The following is a 16761-nucleotide window of genomic DNA, read 5'->3' on the forward strand; positions in this document are numbered from 1 at the left end:
TCTTAAATACCGTTTCCATTATTTATTTTAATGCATTACTCTGGTTACCAAACATTCCTCAACTTTCATGGACGCTTCTTCTGTCTAAATGAAATAATACATTAATTCACACATTAGTTTAACACCCACTCTGCATTTTAGAGTAAAATAGGCAACTTGTAAACCAAATAAGAAGATTTCGTAAGTTTTTCGATAACATCCGTCCCCTAAAAAGTAAAATATTAATTTTTGTTTGTGAGTTTGTTTAAACCAAAAACTTATTAATCTATTTCCTCTGTCTGTCCATGACTCTATCAGGGAATACAAACTATTGAGGACTATTTTACGGATTGACATCAATTTAAACAAGAATATAGAGGGTCAAAACTTAGGAGTCGTATTTGTTGACGGAGGTTATATTAAAAACCAGGAGTGGTAGAAAATAACCGTTTCGTGATTTGGTGTTGATCACAATACAGCAAAAACGGTAATAGACAGCGAAAACCGGTTTTCTACAATCAATCAAGCGTCCAAAGAATATATGTCATCTTTGTCCTTCTAACTCTATTAAAACCGGAAATGATAGAATTTCATTGGTGTTCGAGTACATAGAGCAAAAGCTTCATCTTCTGTCTTAACACGCGACGATTTATAACGTTGATTGCTATAGAGTAACAGTGGTAATAGATAGCGAGAAGTGGTTTTCTACAATCAATTAAGTGTCCCAAGAGTGTGTTCCATTTCTACTCGCTACTAAAACTAGAATCACTAGAAATCTACTAGCACTTCCAGTTTTAATATTAATTAAGAAAATATCACGCCATACAAGCCAAATTTCTTCGCGTGCTGTACGTGTAACACTGCTACTCATAATATATATATAAGATAATAAGTAGGGCAACCCAAAAGCATAAAAAGCATAACAGCAATTTCCACATATGGTTGGTACCTTGAACATGGTTGTGGTTGTCTAAAGGTCCAGAAGAAACTAATTTTAAAAGCATAAATAAAGCATAATTTTAGAAAATAAAGCATAAAGCATAATTTAAAATATAGAGCACGAATTTCGAAAAATTCTGTTTAACTTCAAGTTTAACATACTGTATTAGAGTAAGGCCGCGCTAAGAAGAGCTCTGACAACTCTCACGTGCGATCAAGCGCGGTTGCCACATTTATCTTCTGTAACAATATAAATATAACAAGGGGCACATTTTGTGGAAATGAATCATATATGTATTACAACAAAAATATTATTTAACATTATGCCTGACGAAAGTATTAGACAAAAGAAACAAAGAAATTAGTATTGCGTTAAGATGGTTTACAAAATCGTAAAGAAAACAACCGTTACTTCTAAACACATAGAGCCTTATGCAGAGTCGTTTTGACATATGATTAGCGTCATACTAAATGCCTGACTACTGCATGGAAACATATGTTAGTAGTGTTGTAAAAAAACGGTTTTTTTTCTGTGAAGTTTTTTTTCAATAAAAAACATCGTTCTTTTTCATGTTTTTTTACAAAAGTCTGTTTTTTTTCTGGCAACTATTATTTATTGATTTATGTTGCAGATTATTGAAACAATCAACAGAACTTGAGTCGAAGCCCTCGTAACTTACAAATCGTTTGTTTCTTTGAACCTATACGAGCAAAATTGTGTGATTATTCCTTTCGGTCCCAGGTAATTTTTGGCGTTTTTCTACATTTCCAGTTAGTGACTTATTGCTCAAACACTATTCATTCGATTGATATGGTTAAGGCCTTTTTTTTAAGAAATCGGATGTGGCTATTTTTTGGTGTAAGTTGCATTGCAGTGTTACCAACGAGTGGGAAATTATTGAGGGAAATGTAGGGGTGAAAATTTTTAAAAAATTCCCTAACCGAATTTCATAATTTTTTGGTATCTAGCACCACTGCTGTTATATGGGTTCAAGTCACCTAAACAAATCTTTGGTGTGTTGACAAGGTACAGTGAAATCCTGAAGTCGCTGGCTTCCATTCAAAGAGGGAAAGAAAAAAAATCTGTCATACACATGAAATTTTGACACTTTTTACGCCTCAGAGGCAAAAATCAAATATGCCGGATACAGCTTCTCTAATTATCCTATTGAAACTTTTTATGGTGCGTTCTGTAGGGCAAAGAGGAAGCTTTCAGGTAGTGGTACGTTCGTCTCAATGTAGCCAGTAAGAGGGCAATAATAGAAGGGAAAAGGGAAATTTTCCGAATTTTTCACCTAATAGGGGGAATTAATTGTTTTGGCTGGAAACGCTGCCATCAGACAGACGAAAGCTATTTAAAAATAAACCGTAGTACTCGAAGAATATATCCTACAAGTATCATGATATATAACAAAGTAAGCATGAAATTTAAAAAAATCTCATTCTACCTCAGAAGTTCACCATTTTCTTACCATTTCCAGAACATGGTTTATTATAAACCTCAATTGTACTTCTCCTAATTATTCTAGTGAAACTTTTTATGGTGCACTGTGTAGGCTAAGAATGAGGCTGATAGACACTGGTACATTTGTTCGAATGTAGCCAACAAGAAGGAAATAATAGAAATAAAAAAGGGAATTTTTCCCAAAATTTGCCCCTAAAATCTGGAATTAAAATTTTTTGTAGCTAGCAACACTACTATCAGACATACACAAACTATCTTAAAATAAGCTTTGGTATCCATCTAATATATCCTACAAGTTTTGTGACGATATCTAATAAAGTAAGCATGTGAATAAAAATTATCTCATTCTACCTTTAAAAAAAATTACAGTTATCTTTCCAATTAGAAAACAAGGTCCACTGTAAACCTCAACTGTACTTCCCCTAATTATCCTATTGAAACTTTCTATAGTGCGTTGTGTAGAGCAAAGGCGAGACTTCCAGATACTGGTACGTTTGTTCCGATATAGCCAACAAGAGGGAAATAATAGAGACAAAACATATAATTTTTCCAAAATTTCCCCCTAAAATCTGGAATTAAAATATTCTGTAGCTGGCAACACTGCAACCAGACAGACGCAAACTATCTTAAATTAAACATTGGTACACCACTAATATATCTTACAAGTATTGTGGCGATATTTAAGGAACAAAGCTTCTAATTACCAAAAATATATTACGGTAAATAGAAAAATAAGGAAAAACTAGAAAAATCAAGGGCTAGAACATAAATACGAATTTTACGTGCGTCTCCTAATTACCCCATTGTAACGATCTGTACTTTCGTTTGTTAAGTAAGGACAAATGTTCGATTGGCGTAAGTTGACTTGCACTCGGATGTATAGCTACGGATTTATAAACAAAAATTTCTAATTTTTTGCCCAAATATAGGAGAATTTTAATTTCCCTAATTGGCAACACTGCGCGCAGGCCCGTCCAATTGATGCCAACAGTTAGGTATCCATCCGAGGTATCTACCTGGCAAGTCTTAAGGATGTCTTTCTACAACGAAGGAAGCTACAGGGGAAAAAAGTAAAGGAAATTCGAAATTAGAAAATTCTCGAATTTTTTACTGGGGTGAAATTTGAGAAGAAAATTCGACACCAGAAGAAAAAGAAATTAATATGATAAACTATAGTCCAACCACATTTTGCAAGAATAATATCCCGATATCTTAATTAGTGTCCTAAACAAGTGATACACCTGTGTGTGCCACTTTGGCCACCTGGGCCACCGAGTACACATTTGATTACATTTTTTTTACTACTAACTCGTGTTGTTGTTGTAGTTATAGTCTCGACTAATAATAATATCGTTGTAAACAATAACTTTATAAGGAAAATTTTCTCTCCTTTTTACATCTTAGTTCCAACATTGTTGGTGAGAAATGTAGGGTGTTTCAAAATAAATTTTGGGGTTTTAAGTCTTCGTAGTACTTATTACATTTTACGTACAATTATAAGCAATGCATGAAGTAAAAGAGCACCTCAAACAGTCTTTGCTACAAGTGTTCAATGTGGGATTAATTCATCACACGGCACACATCTAGCCAATAGGCGAGAAAGGCTCATAAACTTTCCGCTATATGGCACAAAACACATTCAATTTAGGGGAGTTTCGTTTCAATTGTACCATCTCCTGACGGCCAGATGCAAACATTATGAGTGTTCACATTAGCTCTTAGGTGAAAAGTCGATTTATCACTGTAGACGACACGATCCAGAAAATCTTCATTGTTATGCAGGAATATTTCACTTGCGAAATTGGCACGTAAACCGTAGTCTGTAGGTTTTAGTCCTGTAGCAACTGCAAACAATAAAGACGTAGTTGCAAGGGTCTCCTTAATATTCTTCACATAGACGGTTGCACTGTACAGGTTCAGTCTTTACTAAAACACAAAAAGCTTTCTGCTCTCTAGTCTCCATCTTTGCTACTTGCTCTTTCTAACGGCAGACAGAAGAAACAATGCATGTACATGCGTGCGTACAAAACTGTTTGAGTTGCTCTTTTATCTGATATAATATTTATAATTGTAAGTTAATTGTAATAGATACTACAAAGTTTCAAAACCCTAATATTAATTTTGAAATACCCTGCATTACTTCAAATTGAGTCATCCTATATTCAGGTCCTAGTCAATTTGTCGCCTTGTGCAATGGCATAATTTGCCGCCTCCCCCTTTCTCCAGAAAGAACAAATCTTAGAAGTCATGATTTTAAGTATGCTACTCCAGCATGAACAACAAAGGTGAGGGTAAGTACAGGCGCACTCAGAAAGGCTTAAACACTTACTAAAAATGCAATTCCGTTGTCTGTTTTTTTTTCTTTCTTGAAATGTTAATCTATTATGATAATGAAAGATAAAGCAAACACACCTGCTGAGGAAAGATGGTAATCCTTTTTATAGAATTCACTATCGAGCTTCAATCTCAATGTATCAGTTTGCAATTCCAGTGCAACTAGCTCTTTTATCTTTATTTCTTGATTTTTCTTCTACATCTTCTAACATTTTTTTTAAACTTATTTCTATCTTCAATGATAAGGAACTTGCTTCTGACAAAAACAAGACTACTTTCATATCAAAACTGTGATAACTTACTAAATGGAACAGATATTCACTACTATTCGAGAATTGAATTCTTGCATTTGACAACAACCAAGCAATTTGTGCTCGGACTTATTCGACCATTTGCTTTAGCATTGTCCATGTGGCCTTAAACTAATGCAACCTAAACATAATTTATGAATGTAGTATTCAAATAGAAGGTCAGCTTAGTAAATGTAACTACCATCATCATGAAGTCTGTTTCCAACAAGAAATATTGAATTTAAATAATATATTTGACAGATTTTGCCGGACCATCCAAGCTTGCCGTTCCACGCAAATGCACGGGTTGCATATATACAGTGGCGTATTTAGGAGGGCTTCCGGGCTAAAGCCCCCTCCCCGAAATCGTACTTACTATAGTAAAGTATATGAAATATCTTGCAGAATTTTCACATTTTCAGGCAAAGCCCCCACCCACCCGAAAGTTAGCTAAGCCCCTCCCGAAACAAAATCGTAAATACGCCACTGCATATATGGTAGAGCCGGCTCTGCATATCATATATATCTAGTCGACAAATTATTTATATATGACATTTAGAAAAATACTATTAGGCAAATTAGTATTAGTTTTTACCTTTAGACAAGTTATTGGAATTTTATACTGTTCGTGACATTATTTTCGTACTTATTAAAGGCCTGCTTTCACGAAAAAACAAAATTTCATTTCTACTTTTATTTCTTAGTTGATATTGATGAAAACTGCTGAAACCCGAATTGTTAATAGGTATGGTATTCATGTAAATTGTAAAATATTTGTAGCATATCAGTATCTAGCGTTTAATTTATGTTGCATTTTACGGTGATTACACCTACATAAAAATATTTCATACTTAAATAGACGTAAGATGCATTACAAATTACTATTTGAAAAAAAACGAAATTTAGAAAAAAAACGAGAGGCAATGTTTTTTTTCTAAAAAAACGTACATTTCTGAAAAAATACGAACCGTTTTTTTTCTATTTACAACACTATATGTTAGTCGAACTCTTTAGTATGAGATCGGGCTTCTTCGTAGCTAAGCGGTTAGCGTACGCCTTTGGCATGGGAGACCCCGGTTCTATTCCCGGCGGGAGCTCATGTGGTTCGGATTCCACGTTAATCATTAGGTCCACGTCTCATATAGCCTCGCTGTTGAAAGAGACGTTAAACTCAAAATCAGTTCAACTCTTTAGTATGACACTAAACACGCGTCAGAACGACTCTGCTAAAACCCATAATGTTATATTTTTTTTTTAATGAAAACTACTTACGTTAGAGAATGGCTTTCAGTTGTAGATAATTTAATTCCATTCACTGTAGAAATCTTACGCTTTTTTCCTAGGACGAATAAAATTTCCGTCAGTTCAGCGAGGTCTTTCAGGCACTTCTCTTTTGTGATTCTTTTCACAGTTGTAGGGCTAATGTATAAAGCTGAATCTACTCATTCAATCGCTTTATTCAATGGCAATAAAGGACCGTCGTTACGTTCTTTCTCCAAATATTCTCTAAGATTAAACACAAATTCCCGTTCTCCTTTAGCCTAACCGGCATAATCGTGGGACGTAAAACTCAAACAAATTCCCGTGCCTGATTTGTCAAGGGCACCCCCTTTCCGCACTTCTTACGCACTTCAGGCATTGTGTTCATAAACACAAACATATACACATACTAAATGTATATTTTAGGTCTATGTGAATAATACGAATACAAACTATGTTCCACTGATGAATGAAAATAACAACACAATATTCACACCAATGCACTGAGATGATAGCACAAAAAAATCAAAACAACCTGACAAAACAAAAACTTTCACAGTAATGAGTAGGTATAAATGCGACAACACTGTTCGGTTACCATGGAAACAACCTAGTGTTTCCAAATGTATTTTTGTGGGTCTAAACTTATCCTCCCCTTCACATATTGGTGAAAAAAGTCTTCTACGAAAAGACAAACATAGCTGGATCACGTTCGTTACTTTCCAACCACTCAATTTCTAAATCAGTCCTTATGAAAAGCTCATTATAACAATCTCTGTAATATGTAGAGTATGTAGGTACATTTTTTCCTTATGTCAACAAATTTCCTACAAAGATCATTAGAAATTATACTCATTTCAGCCTGACATTCCAAATAATGGTTCATTACCCTTGAACTTTAGAAGAGCCGTACAGACTCACTACCCTCTTCGCTTTCAATTCCACGAAAACCTACTCCCTGCGGCGATAGGAAGGTGGACCGGTTGTTGTTCCATGTAACCCCACTTCTATTTACGTAGCAAATTTGTCAAAAGAACAGAGTTGTGTCAATAAGTGGAAAAAGAAAAAAAGTATTCATTATTGTGGCAATAACTTTAGGCCTAGTGGAACTACGTTGTGCTGGAATGTTGAGGAGTAAAGTGAAGTACGATTATTATTTTTAAATATCTAGTTTGTAAATATTTCAACTTATAATCTGATTCAATCAGTGATAAAGTAATTCGATTCCTTTATCGTTCTGTCATGTGGTCGCTTTGATTCTTCTTGCTATGACGGTTCGCAACACTGTCGTCAACTTACACGATGTTAGATCTGTCAGAGCTCAGGTTACGATGGCCCTAGTCTAATATTTTTTAAAACCAATATTTACAATTCAAAGTCATTGAAGACATAACTATGGAACAATGAGAAGCTTATTTTAACTTCTGTAAACTTTTCTGTGTAATCCTTTGATGTGGAGAAAAGGGAAAAAGCAAAAGAATAAGAAAACTTTCCGCCAACAATGAATAGTACGCATGCACTCCACACTATATTGTTGTGTACCTCTTGAACATGAGCACTTTCTGTACCTTTTGGCAAGGGCGCCAATTCCCCGGAAAGTTCATGTTCCGCATTGTATTTATAAATATACAATATTTGACATAGTATGAATGCATAATTTATCTTAAAATCCTCATATATGCCTTCTGCATCTGAATACCACCCCCCCCCCAAATTTACAGAGAAATCGGCGCCCTTGCCTTTTGGTTACATCTTTTAGTTTCCCTTTCTGTATATATGCAGCTCTAAGGCGCACACAAGTGATAGAAAAAAAAATGACTGGAATATAGCATATCTCTTTACAGTGCATTAAGTAGAAAGTTCGTTAAATATGAAAGAAACTGGTTGCATAAAATATTAGTAAATAGATCAAGATATTTAGAATATTTAATGTATAGTAAATATTATACATTATACACGATTAACGTAAAACAATGATTGAAATTAACAATAAAGCATAATAAAGCATAATTTGGAAAATATAAAGCATAATGTGGGTTTGCTCTAATAATAAGTATGGCGTTGCATAAGATATTGTTACTAATTCACAATACTGAAAGCTGCAGTCACCGGTGTCGATACTGATAAAAGAAGAAGATGGAGTCAAATATATCTTGCCTTGTGCGGTATTACGTATCGTGCTTGTTGAAAGAGCTGTTCTAAACTTGTTCCTGAATTCTTGATCTGACCAAACCAACCAACAGCCAGTCAATTGCAGTGTTCACAGCTTCAACATCGAATGGCTGAATGTAGATTGATTCCCTTCTTTCCATGTTTTAGAACCACTTCATCCATTCCCTTCATCAAACAAAACAACCCTGCTGCTTGATCGAAAAGTCCCAAAAAGGAAGAAGGATAAACTGGCGGGAAAGGAGTAAAGGGGGAAATCCAGGAAAGAACATCGTGACCGTAGAAATTGCATTTCGAATTCGTTTCTACCGCTTTTTTCTCTCTTTTCTTCATTTTATTTTCACTTTTATCTTTCTCTTTTCTTGTTCTTTCTTTTTTCACAGTTTCCTTTTTAACTGTCCGGGACAGGAAACGCCTATTTCCCCTGGGAATTGCCTCGAGGTCAAAACACGTTTCCTTACTACGGGAAGTTAGGAAATTTCAGAGTACAGAGAGAGAGAGAGTGAGAGAGAGAGAGAGAGAGTAAGAAAGATAGAAATAGAACCCAGAGACTCTTCGAAACCAATTTGCAGAACATCATTTTTTCCCCTTCCATTTTTGTATTCTTTCTTCTGTATTTCTTAACTCTATTCTCTTTCTCATCTCTGTCTCTTGTTTCATATCTCGACAGAAATGAGTTACATATATATCTACTTTCGATATTCGTTACTTTTTGACACAACATGATGAATCATCGATAGTGTTTCTATTGTGTTGCTATTTCGATTTTATCTAAGTATTCATGCTACTAGATGAAAAGAAAAGAACATAATGCTACGATAAATTAAGCACTTGTGCATAATTCAGCAGTCATAGAAAAATGTTCTGTTTCGGTAATTTTTCTTTCGTACATATTCCTACCTTTAAGTTCTTGACTCTAAACGATGCTGTGCACAAATGTTGGAAGTCTTATAGGATGTCTAAGTCCATCTGTCTGTCTGTTTGGCTGGATGACAACAGGTATCAGAGCAAAAACTTAAGAGATAGTGATTAAGAAGCGATTTCCTGGACTTCATTCAGCGCCACGAAAATATATTCCATTTTATCCGTTAATCCCTTATACAAACTGGATATGGTAGAAATTAACAATTTCTGATTTCAATATTGATCACTATGAACTAAATCGAAAATTGACAGAAATAATCCTTTTTTTAATCGATTCTGGGTCTCATCGTCACCCATATTTTTCTACTAAAACCGAAGTTCCAGAAATGAATTACTACTTCCGGTTTTAATATTGATCTCCATAAAGTAAAAACGGTAGAAGATATCGAAAAGCGGTTCTTTGGAATCGATTCAACGTTTCAACAGTAGATTCCATCTATTCCGTTATCCCTTTCGTCAAATCGGAAATGATAGAAATTAACTATTTGCAGTTTCAACGTTGACCACCATAGTACAGAAACTGTGATAGTGAGCAAAAAGCAGTTTCTTGGAATCGATTCATTGTCTCAACGGAAGATAATACATTCATCTTAATGTTGCACATGTGGCGAAACGAGAACGAGAATATTTTTTTTTTCTCTTCTGCTTCTGGTTTCGTAAATTTTTGTAGTAGTGTCGTCTGGTCTCGATTCAAGAAGAGTTCTTTCTCGTCTCAATTTTCAAAGAAATTTCGTCTCAAAAAATTTCTCGTCTCGTAAATGTATGTACTACTGATTATCCGGCCTAAAGTGACGAAAGAGCAGATAGGATAATAAAAAAGCCAGATAGACAGGAGTTCTATAATTACTCATTTCTTGTCCCACCCATATCATTAAAAATACACTTATACATTAAATCCTGCTCTTATTGATATTTCATGATGTCTTAGTACAGGCCAGTACTTTATAAATGTTGGTTCTGAATTGTACTGTACGTTTAAATGGAATACAGGAAAAGGAAGTCCAAAAATAAAAATATTGTACACATTTTGAGGTAATTTGATAATGAAGGAAACATGAAATAATGTAAACCTGGTGTTATAAGTTGTTCACTGGCGTACTACCATAAGTCTTAACGTACTGTAACACCTAGCAGCGGCTAGTGCACCATATTGTTTAATTTAAAAGGTTTTAGTTCACTGAGTGTTTACCTTTTAGTATAGTGGTTAGTATCTTTCTCATAATAACAGTAAAATTGCTAAGTTCAGTAGTATGTGTGAAAAGAATAGAATTTTCAAAATATGAATTTATTACAAAGAATAAAATGTTACTTTACAATATGCAGACATAATAAATAAATGAGCTCAAGTTTGTCTGCAGTGATTTACAATAAAGAAATTAACAAATAAAGCAAAATTTTAGAATCTGTTATTTATGAGGCCTTTAGCAGGAGACTGCCATAGAAGAAATTACTTCTTCTTAGAGACTGAAATTATTCGAAAGGATAAAACTTACATGTGTAGTTCGGAGGTCTCTCTCTCAACTCAATATTGACCATCTTCGTCGTGGCTTCTAGTCCAAATGCGAGACGCAAAGTATGATGTAAGATCTGAGTCGATGTCTGATTCCTGATTCCTCCATAGTTCTAATTTTCCGAAGCTTATATACTGGTTGGAGAGAGTGAACTACGTGACAAACAACTTATTTGTTTCATGACGTATTTTGTTATTTGTCTCATGACGTATTTTGTTATTCTTCTCTAGTACTACACTATTGAAAAGTTTGTGTTCGTACATTCATATAAAAAAGTTTTTTAATATTTCAATAAAATAATCATAACAATATGTTGAGGAAACATGATGTACACTCATGTCCAAAATGATTGTCACATATCTATAACTGTCTTCTTGTAAGAATATATTTTGATAATGACTTTGCAGGGTACTTTTAATCTGATACTATGTGTATAATCAGGAAATGTATATTTGTGGTAAATTTTATAGCAAAAGAATTATAAATACGAAAATTAGAATGAGTAAAACAAAATGTTACTAAATGGACAAGAAAGTTTTATTTTCGTTCTATTGTTCTTATTTACTGCAATTTTGACATGAAATTTGCCACATACATGTCTTTGCCGATTATACACATACTAACATTATAAGAAATACCGAGCGAATTTGTTATCAAATTATATTCCTACAACAACATATTTATAGACATGCGACAATAATTTTGGACATGAGTGTACATTGTACATACTCGTAGGCCGACGTGCAGTTCAACGGTATAGAAGCAAAACCTGCTAAATTCATTTTTCGATTTTGTCAGAAGACGAAACAAAAATGACTTCCTTATGTCTCAGAATTGTTGAAAATTTTTAGTGGTCACTACTTAATGCAGATGAGTGAAACCTGCCGCTGATGAAAAGCAATTGTTCAACAATTTTGAAACATAAGGGAATCACCTTTTTTTTTCTGACAAAATTGAAAAATATATATAGCTGGTTTTGCTTCTATATCCCTGAATTTTAAACTTAACAAAACCTTAACGTTGATAAATAATTACACAAATGTGAAAAAGTAGGCCCTAAAAAGTCAAACCTTACAGTCGTTCGTTTTTGAAAATGTCCTTGATAGATAGAAAACTTGATAGATGATTGCTTCTCTTTGTTCAACCCTCACTTACACTCACTATTTGAAAATGAATTTATAATAATAATAATAAAGTGTAATAATTTATGTAAATTGGACCGTCATTTTATCAGCTGTCTGATATATTCCCAGGCCCGTAACCAGCCCAAAAATGTAGAGGAGGCCCGGTAGAAGTTAGGGGGGGGGCCGAGCCAACCATATTATAGTTCATCAAATAGTAACATCAGCAATTCATCATATCTGCTCTTGAATGTTTAAGTATTTTACTTCTACTTAATTCTATTATCCCCCCTCTACACACACGCACATTAACATTCTGTAACCTACATGAAAAAAAGGTGAATTTTATTAAATGGGTATTACTAACTACACGAATTAGAATTAAAATATAAATGTTTTAATAGTCCCACATGTGTACTAACGTTAAGATCAAGAACGAGAGATGATCTACTGTGAAATAAGGAAATTCAACTTTACTTAGGCTCTTGTTTAGGGTTAACTTGCGAAGTTGCCCTTCCGTTTTTATCAAAATTTTGAAAATTTACCTAAAAGAAATTGATAATTTGACTGCTTGTGTGATTGATAACATGTAAGTGAAGCGTAATTTATGTGTAATACCTTTTGATAAACGGTTATAAAGACGGGAATAATTCGCAAGTAAAGGGAACTACTTGTCTCTGGGTTCAGGACGGTTGAATTGTGGATAATTTTAGAGTAAACATGCCTGCAAGTGTACAGAGTCTTTGCGCTGGATGTGAATTAACAGTACTAACATTTGAAAATATGATGTTGATAATGAGGTTAATCTTTTGAATATTCATGGCTTAATGAATGAAAGAACAAAGACCAGCAACAATCGTTCACGAGTTTCTGCTTGAGATAGGAGAGCTCAACAAACCTAAGTACGTACTAAGGTAAGTGCGAAGTAGACATAACCTAACCTAAGTAACCTAGTAGTGCGTTATCCCACCTTACTTCGGCTTCTCGCTTCGCTCGTTCTTCCCTCTCAACTCCGCACTCCCCATTAACTACCCACAACCGTGCTCCGCGCGGCCCGCCAGTCTCCCCTTCAGGTTAATAATGGATTTCCATATGTAATTCCCTTGTGGTTCCTCTCCCGTACTCACACCCACGAGGTAACGTAACAGAACATAAAATGAGTAAAGTTTAAGTAGAAATTGATGATTGTAGATTTTATTATGGTTTTTGTTGAAAATTAGGTGGACGGGAAACTTTGAAGTAATTCCGTTGTTTACAATTACAGATTTTTCTTTTAATATTTATACTGAGTTCTTGTTTAAAATCTTAAATTAAACTCGTTTTATATAAATGAACCACCTGCACACCATACCAAGAAGACACATACCAAAACAGCTTAAAAAAAATACTATAATGTTATTCAAAGCTACACTGAGAAAAATGTATTCGGCATACATAATATCGTATGTTACATTTATAAATCCTGTAGTTTTTGGACTCAACGTACAGCAGACGTATAACTGAAAACACATGCTTTATAATACTTTCTGTATAAGTGTTCCATCTATACGTACTTTCCGTTTGAAACATTATAGGCGGTCATGATCTCACATACAAATGGACGTACATAACATATAGCTGACACGAAGGTAACATACATATATGTATAATATAAGGAAGACTGTTAGACACCAGACATCCTGCAATGGCATGATGTAACACCTAAGGGCAGTGCCTATGTAGCATACGGATAACGTATGCTCCGTTCTGATTTTTGTAGTAAGCAAGAGGATTCCGTATATTTGCACAATATACCACTGTCCGGATAACGGATTTTTATCAATGTAAGTAAAACGTTACATCCATTTAGTATCGAGTAAAAGCATCACTGCTTCTTTCATGTTGAATTACAATATTATTACGCTTACGCGACTAAGAAATAGTTCCAATTTACAACGTTTTTATATGAAAACTAGCTACTTCCACGGGATCCCCCACCCTAAGTACAATGTAAGAGGTGATTCCTCACATCAAAGTAAGAGAAAAAAGTTCATATGGACCTATGGCGAATAGTGCATAGTTTCAGAGCTAGGGCTGTCCAAAATCGCGAAAAAGCGAAATTTCAAGAGGACTTATTTCGAATTCGAGAGACTGTGGATGGTGGTCCTTCTCAGCGTAAAGGAAGTCACGCATGCGCAATTCAAAAAGGCATATTTCGTTAGTACAGATTATTCCCTGCAGGGTGAAATTCCCAGACATGCCGTCACCCGAATTTTGAGATATGCTCTGACTTAATGATTGGTCCAAAGAAGGCACACGATAAGCCTTGATAGCAGTGAACACGGAATCCTTTGGCACGTTATGCAAAACGTCGGAAGTGTTAAGAATTGTCGGCAGCACGGTCTCTTGTACTCAAGAAAACGCATGGTGCGATGTTTTCTTTCACACTTATAAGTGAAGAAAACGTGAAATAAACCGTGACGAAATACATATCATCACACGTTATTCTGAACACAAAAAAACATGGAGCTGGCTGTTCCTATCATTCCCGCCTTCCCTCCGAAGCATTGGATGTCCATTGTTGTCAAGGTTTACCTCCTGCCTACTTTGGACCCTTCTTGAAATCAGGGTATATCTGAAAACTCTATTGAAATCATATCTGAGAATTATACCCTGTAGGGAATATCCTCTACACCTATTGAGAATTGATGAAATATGCACTTTTGGATTGTGTATACGTGACTTCCTTTACGCTGATAAGAACCACCATCCACAATTTCTGAAATTCGAAATAGGGCCTATTGAAATTTAGCTTTTTCGTGATTTTGGACAGCCCTAGCTCTGGAACTATGCATTTCTCACCATAGGTCCATATGAACTTTTTTTCTCTTATTTTGATGTGAGGAATCACCTCTTACATTTTGTCGATATAGTTCATTAACACTCTGTATATTAGGAATCTCCTAAGGTTATAGAGGTAAAGTTTGGTGTTAGTAATCTAAAATAAGTAAACAAATGTTTCAGCGTTTCTCGATGTTTGGCCTAAGAATGGAAGAAAAAAGTTAGGAAATCGACTTAAGATACCCGTACAAAAGATTCGAATTGTTTGGAAGATCTCGAGCTCAGACGAACTGTACGTACGTATTTGAAAGCTATAGAAGGCGGAATGCAGAAAATTGTCCACGGTAAGGTGGGACGTTTGCTAGTTATCAATAACACAGAGATCTACATCTCAGTCTTACCCCTTTAATGAATGAAAGAACGGATGACGAGATTAAAACGAAAAGAATTTTGAAATTAATTTTAACTTCACGCTCCAAAACTGTTGATTTCAGTAACTGCATCAAATTAAAATTTGTTTGCCACATCTAAACTTCCTCATAATAGTTAGAGGAAGTTAATATAGAAATCCATTCCCCTGAAAAGTTCACTTTAATAATTTTCTACTGGAAAAATACCTTTTTCCTGTCACTCAAATATCCCACGCGTTAAATGTGATGAAACTATATAACATTCTTTCTCAGATTAAAAAACAATGACTATATTCAATTAAATTTTCAAAGTTAAGGCAAAAAGAAAAAATAAAAAAAGACAAGACCTTCTTTGTCATTATGTAATATATCGTGTTACTGAAAGCAAAAGTGTTGACAAACAGAATACAAGAGATTGTTTACCAACTTTCTATAATAAATTTTAATGAGTAACAAAAATCAAATATCCTTTAAAAACATATTTTAATGAGAAAGCTTATGTAGTGGTAGGAAAATGAAATATTTTAGTTTTAGTTCCATGGTTATGTCCTGGAAACGAGTGATTAATGAAAGTGAGCGATTATGAAAGAACTAGTTTAATGAAAATGTGGATGGAAACAGCAGCGCCTCGAGAACAGCAGAAAACTACAACACAGTGGTGTCTACCACAAATTCACATTGCTTGGAATCGAGTAGTGGGTATTTCATGCCTGAGGTGAGTACTCAACTGTTTGCTGCAGTATGTTACATATAATCGAGTGTTAAGTCCAAAAACTACAGTGTTTATGCATATAACCTACGTTTTTACCTACGTTACACAACTTATTTTTCACTGTGCAGGATCTTGTGGTGGAGGACATCCTGTCCGTGGTTTTCTTCTGAACTGTTCCAATAAAACATCAAATCTCTTATCAGAAATGGTGCTTCAACGTTAACAGTACACACTTATATGTCCCTGTATTCAGTGTTTGCGGTGAATAGCACCCTGCTTCGGGGTTTCCTCGAAGTTATCCCACTTCTTTCCCCCGTCTTCATTCCACACTAGTTATTTCGCCATTGCCATTTACTCATATCACCATCTGTCTCTTTTATTCTATGATTTATGACTCTTGAATCATTAAACCTCAGATTTCTTGGTTTTCATTGCAAAACATTGTTATTCCTGACAAGCCTTATGTAAATCCACAAAATAAAAACATTAATGAATGATGTCCATTCTTTTTATCAAAATAACGTACTTCAAAACTTGATTCAAGTCTGTCCGTTGATAAATTTGTAATTGTGATCCGCATTTGCTTATTTCAAGTATGAAATGATTTCGTTGCATGCTTGCTATTATTGAAAACACATTATCGTCTCACTAATGTAACGAAAATATTACGCTAATACTTGAGGATGAGGTTATGGTGTGGTAATGTGACAGGTCGCCGGATCACCTGAACGATTTTGTCTTGATCACTTGGGCTGAGTCTCACTTCCTAGGCCAGATGATCCAGATGCAGCAGAAAGAGTACAAAGGCTACAGCAACCTTGCATGAT

The sequence above is a fragment of the Thermobia domestica genome, chromosome 1, assembly GCF_964235325.1.
Source record: "Thermobia domestica chromosome 1, izTheDome1.hap1.1, whole genome shotgun sequence".
NCBI classification, from domain to species: domain Eukaryota; kingdom Metazoa; phylum Arthropoda; class Insecta; order Zygentoma; family Lepismatidae; genus Thermobia; species Thermobia domestica.